The sequence below is a fragment of the Myodes glareolus genome, chromosome 17, assembly GCF_982192425.1.
Source record: "Myodes glareolus chromosome 17, mMyoGla1.1, whole genome shotgun sequence".
NCBI classification, from domain to species: domain Eukaryota; kingdom Metazoa; phylum Chordata; class Mammalia; order Rodentia; family Cricetidae; genus Myodes; species Myodes glareolus.
In genome coordinates, this window is record NC_142042.1 from 61450049 (window position 1) to 61456278 (window position 6230).

Genomic DNA, 6230 nt, shown 5'->3' on the forward strand with positions numbered 1-6230 from the left:
GAGCACTGGCTGCTTTTGCAGAGGTCCCAGGTTCAATTCCCCACACCGACATGGTGGCTCATAACCAACTTGAGTCCCAGGAGAACCAATGCCCTCTTCTGTCTCCTTGGGCACTAGGCAAGCACCTGGTGCTGATATAATCTAAACAAAAGACACAACATTCGTAAGCATTAAAAAAATTACTAAGTCAAAAAGAAAAAAATTCTTTTTTGAGAAATGATATGAAAACTTTGGTTTCTCTTCCTAAGCAGCACCAGTGAGAAGCCACGGATCAACTTGGAAAGTGTCCAGAGCCCCGACTACCCCACTACAGGCACACTCCACTGAAACCTAAGAGAAGGATTACTAGGTAGTGTTTACTAGCAAACTCACCAAAAGATGACAGAGTGTAGCGCCTGCACTACAGGACGGTTCGCGAGCCAGGCAAGGGGCTGGAGATTGAAACACACAGACAGACAGAGACACGGGTCATCCTTGAAACAAGAATGCTGACTTTATTGTGCTCCAGGGAAGCTTATATAGGGATCCTTAACTGACAGTCACGCCACAGCTCTTGGGATTTCCAGCTGTAAACCCACCAGAAGTCACTCCCCTGCCACCAGGAACTCATGAGGGTCTCATGCTCGGAGCAGCCACAAGCACAGGAAAACAAGCTGCTTACTCCATTCACTCCGGCAGGCAAAGGTTCTGAAACAGAAAGGCAAGGTTCTGAGGGTCTGCAGCCCCAACAACAGAGGTCTGTTCCAATTTTGAATCCTGTTCACCAAGAGCAGAATTTCATCTACTGTGCTCCTAAAATGGCATTCTGAAGTGTGGGTTATAAAAAAAACAAGAGATAAAGAAGTACAAACTATAAGTGCAGGTCACACGTGTAGATGCGGCAGAATTGTCTCCACACAGAGATAACCCGTTGTCCCCTCTGACCTGGCGGGCACCACAGGTCATCTTCTCTCCAAAGTGAGGCGTTTGTAGGGAAAACACACTTTAGGAAACCCGCAGCAATGAGAACTTGCTGGGCAGTGACAACGCACGCCTTTAACCCCAGCACTCAGGAGGCAGAGGCAGGCGACCTCTGGATTTGAGGCCAGCCTGGGCTACAGAGCAGACCACTCCTCCCCTACCTTAACTCCCCCCAAAAGGCAAAGCCTTCTTGCTTTTAGATTTTTGCTTTAGATTGGTGGATTCACGAAGGGACTAAATCATTTTCTTGTCTTTTCCCCCCATCTTTTAAATAACTAAATTCTTTAAAATATTTCATTGTACTATTTTTTTTTTTGAAGACGTAGACATTGAGTGCAACCTATGGCCTTTCAAGCAAACATCCTAATTGTCTCACACTGTGGCAAGGGGATTGGAAAACACGTGGTTTTGGTCAGATCAATCTATAGGACACCAGTAAAAAGGTATTCTGCCCTTGTTTGTTTTCTCAGAGTTTCTCCTTTTTTCTTTTTTTGGGTGGAACAGTTTAAATACAATAGCTTTTTTTTTTTTTTTTTTGTCTTAGGATGGATATATTTTTGCCAACTGAAAACTAGAAAGGCAAATGTTTTTTAAATAGCATAGAGAAGACTCACTATATATATGCATATATATATATATACACATATATATATATTACAACTGTTAACTAAGCTATACTTACAATGTGCACTATTGTGAAAAGGAGCAAAATAGTTTGGGGCATTTGTTTGTTTCTAGATTAAAATGCTTCGGGATTGGAGAGATGGCTCAGAGGTTAAGAACATTGCCTGCTCTTCCAAAGGTCCTGAGTTCAATTCCCAGCAACCACATGGTGGCTCACAACCATCTGTAATGGGGTCTGGTACCCTCTTCTGGCCTGCACGCATACACACAGACAGAATATCGTATACATAATAAATAAATAAATAAATATTTTGAAAAATGCTTCTGGATAAAGAAGGAAATAAAATTAAAACAATGTCTTGTCTTGTTAAGTATGTCGGCGCTTGGGAGGCAACAGAGGGAAGACGGCTGTGAGCTCCAGGCCAGCCAGGTCTACTTGGTGAGTTTCAGGCCAGCCTGGGCTACATAGAGATGCCCTGTCTCTAAAGGAGGAAAAAAAATCCAAGTGTGTTACATTTGGTTAGGGACCAAACGACAATAAGCTTTGTTTGCGCTGCACTCTATTTAATCCCATTGGCCCTCTCCTGGTTTATAGCCCAGGCTGGCCTCCATCTCAAGGTTCTCCTACCTTTTCCACATTTCCCATAACTCCAAAGAAACTTCTACTATACAAAAGAAACTGATGCAAATATTCTAAAGTGGCTTGCCAAGCGGTGGTGGCACACATCTTTAATCCCAGCACCTGGGAGGCAGAGGCAGGCGGATCTCTGCGATTTCGAGGCCAGCCTGGTCTACAAGAGCTAGTTCCAGGACAGGCTCAAAAGCTACAGAGAAACTCTGTCTCGAAAAACCAAAAAAACAAAAAAACAATAAAGTGGCTTATTGATCATAATAAAAAATAATTTAACGACAGTTTTTCTTCATTTGGTACTTCTGACAAACTGCATTCATTTGCGATGACTAAAAGGAATAAATAAATAAATCCGAATTCCACTGGTCTTTACAGAGTCTCCCCAGTGGAAATCGCTTGTTCCCATAATGTACGCTGGCGTGGGTAAGACTCAATTTGTGCGGCTTGGGCGTCATTTTTCAGTGCTTTCCCCCAGTAACTGTACACAATTTGACTGATCTAGTTTTTTGGGGTTTTTTTTTTTTTTTGAGACAGGGTTTCAGTGTGTAGCCCCTGGCTATCCTGGAACTCTCCACAGGGACCAGGCTGGCCTTCAGCTCAGAGGGATTAAAGATACCACCACCACCCCCAGGCGACAGTTCTAGCTTTCAGGACAGGGAAAGGGGGATAGACAGAACAGGCTAGCTCCTGAGGACGAGAAGTCAAGGCCAGTGAAAGGGTGTACCTAAGGGTCGATTGGAAGAGACCCTTTAAAACAAGATGGAAAAGCAAAAGTGGCCTCAGTTCCAAACAGAATTTAAACAAAACTGAAGGCCAGCTGAGATGGTTCAGCACATAAAGTGGCTTGTTCCCAGATTGTGTTAGCTCGTCAGGATTCAATAGGGGAAGAACGGGCTCCCCGAGTTATCCTGACCACTCCTGCGAGACACGGACACAAATAAATACATCCAAAATAACTAATTTTTATTTAAAAACTAGTTGGGGGTGGAGGGATGTCTCCGTGATTAAGAGCACAGGCTGCTCTACCAGATCCGGGTTTAATTTAATCCCCTGCACCCCACAGCGCCTCCGTGGCACCAGGCACGCGCGTGGAGCGCGCACACACACACACACAGATAGAGATATATACATACACACACACGCAGGCAAAACACCCGTACACACTAGTATAAACTTTTAAAATATTAAAAATAAAACTAGCTCTCGTTTCTTGAAAAGACACATAACGCTGCTGTTTCCCAGCTAACCGGATTGGGCGACATATTCCAACGTTAGACTTGGGAATGATTCCGTATTAGAAATTACGAATCGTAAAGCAAACGTGACAAGATACGAACGACAACAAAGAACGTCGTCGGGAATCCGCGGAGTACAGGATACGGAAGCTAGACAGCCGTGCTTCCGGCGCGACTCCGCACGCGCAGGCGTTTAGCCTCGTGAAGGGGAGGGGGGTGAGGCCGTGTCACATGACCGGCGCTGCGGCGTTGGTGGCCCAACCGAGCTTAGAAAGGCGCCCTTGTGACGGCATTCGGGGTTGGGTCTGTGCTCCCCTCCCTTTAGTCCCGGGGACGATTCTGTCTGCCAGGGGCGCCGTGACGTCACCCCGCCCTCGCCAGCTCGGGACGGGCGTTCGGCTGCCAGTCTCGGCGGAGATCCCAGGTCTACAGGACGCTCTGCAGAAACAGCACCTAGAAAACGGAAAATAGATACCGTGGGATCGGTCGGGGTGCCCAGGGACTGCGGCAGAGGACTGACTCGCCAGAGCTTTTAGATAAATGTCACCACCTGTTCCACCAGATCCAGAACGGATCCAGACCCTTAGGGGCCGCACGCTGGTTCGCCCCCGAGGATCGCGGTGGGAAATGCCGCATACGGAAGTCTCCTTAAAGGTTGGCGTCCAGCGCATCCCGAGAACCCCGCCACATTCCGATATGCACGGCTTTGTTAAAAAACCAACAACAAAAAAATTATGCCTGGCGTTGGAGGCGCACGCTTTTAATCCCAGCACTCCCGAGACAGAGAGGTAGGCGATCTCTGACTTCAAGGCCAGCCTGGTCTACTTAGCGAGTTCCAGGACAGTTAAGGCTGTACACAGAGAAACCCTGTCTTGAAAAACCAAAACAAAACAAAAGTCACCAAATTTGAATTTAAAAAAATCCTCATCGTTAATCCTATCCAGAAAGACTACTAATTACGAATAATTCTCAGCGCAGCAAAAATGGGTTTAATTCAATATTCTTGGAAAAGGGAGGCAGGCGGGCAGGGTGCAGAAGCCAATTGTTGACCCTGCATTCACTAGCTGCTGGTCTGCAAGTGGCCAATGTCCACTGGAGTTGCTCAAGCCATGTGATCCCAGTACTCTGGGTGAAGCAGAACCATTTGAAGCCAGCCTAGGCTAGACTGAGAAACTAAAACAAAACTAAAAACTTTTAAAGCAGCTTCATCTGCAGGTCTTTATTATTTTTTTCTAATGGTTCTGACAGCTCTCTACATTGGCCCCGTGCTGTGGCCTAATATAAAATTCCAAACTTACTTAAAACATGTGGGGTTGCTTTTGCTTATAAAAAAAAATCAAAAAACTTGCCGGGCGGTGGTGGCACACACCTTTAATCCCAGCACTCCGGAGGCAGAGGCAGGCGGATCTCTGTGAGTTTGAGGCCATCCTGGTCTACAAGAGCTAGTTCCAGGACAGGCTCCAAAACTACAGAGAAACCCTGCCTCGAAAATAAACAATCAAACAAAACAAAAACTCTCGATTTCATATTTTCAAGTGTGAACTTTGTTGATGAACGTTGATGTCAAAAGGCCATGTGCTTGCCCTTCTCTCTGGGTGGAGAACCCCCAACAACCTCCCTGAGCTGTGTGAATGGCGGAGACTACCCAGGCCAAAGTCACAGGCAATGCAGAGGACTGAAAACAATCAACACTTTGAAGCTGGAACAGCAGGTCCTTACCAGGGCTAAGAGCCTGTTTGGTGGCCTATGTTTCTAGTTCTAACCAAGTCCAAATGACTCCACGAAAAAAAAAATGTTCATGGAAATTAATTGAAATACATACCCGTCTTTCTTAACTGCGGTTCTCTACTTTAGGGTCTTACCAAGGAAAAGACTTGTACAAAGGAAAAGTACTTTAGGAGTCAAATAGTTAAGAGCACTTGCTTCTCTTGCAAAGGGACTAAGTCCGTTTCCAGCTCACACAGCCTGTAAGACTAGTTCCAAGGGACCTGACGGCTCATACTCATAAATTAAAAATCAATCACTAAATCTTTTTAAAGAATTTTTACCAGTGCTGGGCGTGGAAGCACACAGCTTACTGAAATGTGTGGGAGACAGAACCAAGTGTATCCGTGAATTCTAGGCCAGCCAGAGCTCTATGAGAACCTAAGTCTACGTAAGTATTTTACCAGCATCTTGGTTGTTTTAAAGATTCTCCCAAGATAAAAGCTCACCTTGCAGTTACCGTTTTGTGATGTGATCTGTTTTAAGTCAGGCTAGTCGACAGAACAGAGACTCAGTGGCTGTCCAGCCACAGGACGCAGGCCCAGGTCTCAGGCTGTCGGACGTGGAAAGGCCTGCAGTTAGAAGGACGCTACTGAGGGACAGCTGCAGAGTATCGCTGAATCCACCGCCAGAAACAGAAGTCTCCAGCAAGTAGATAAAAACGTAATTCAAAGCCTCTCAGTAACAAAACAGGGAATAAACAATACTTAAGAATGTTTCTAGCAAGACAGCGCCCCCAGCTCCCCCTCCCAACACGAGGGATGCAGAGCAAGGCAGATCTCTGAGTTTGAGGCTAACTTGATCTAAAGAAAAACTGTCTTGGTGGTGGAGTTTGAGGCCAGCCTGTTCTACAGAGCTAGTTCCAGGACTCGCTCCAAAGCTACAGAGAAATCCTGTCTCAAAAGACAATGTTTTCAGGTAGCTATGGTGGTATAAGCCTTTGATCCCAACAGTAGGAAGAGTTCGAAGCCAGCCTGGTCTACTAAGAGTCCCAGGACAGAGGGTTCTGTTACACA

The 6230-nt window shown here is 45.9% G+C and overlaps 1 long non-coding RNA gene across 1 annotated transcript; it reads right to left on the minus strand.

Moving 5' to 3' along the window:
* Nucleotides 1-474: 474 nt before the first annotated feature.
* On the minus strand, nucleotides 475-5188 carry LOC146891328 (uncharacterized). Its single transcript, XR_015735373.1, has 2 exons — nucleotides 3553-5188; nucleotides 475-687 (listed from the first exon to the last, which is right to left on the minus strand). It is a non-coding gene; the product is annotated as an uncharacterized LOC146891328 (long non-coding RNA).
* Between the last annotated feature and the right edge of the window lie 1042 nt (nucleotides 5189-6230).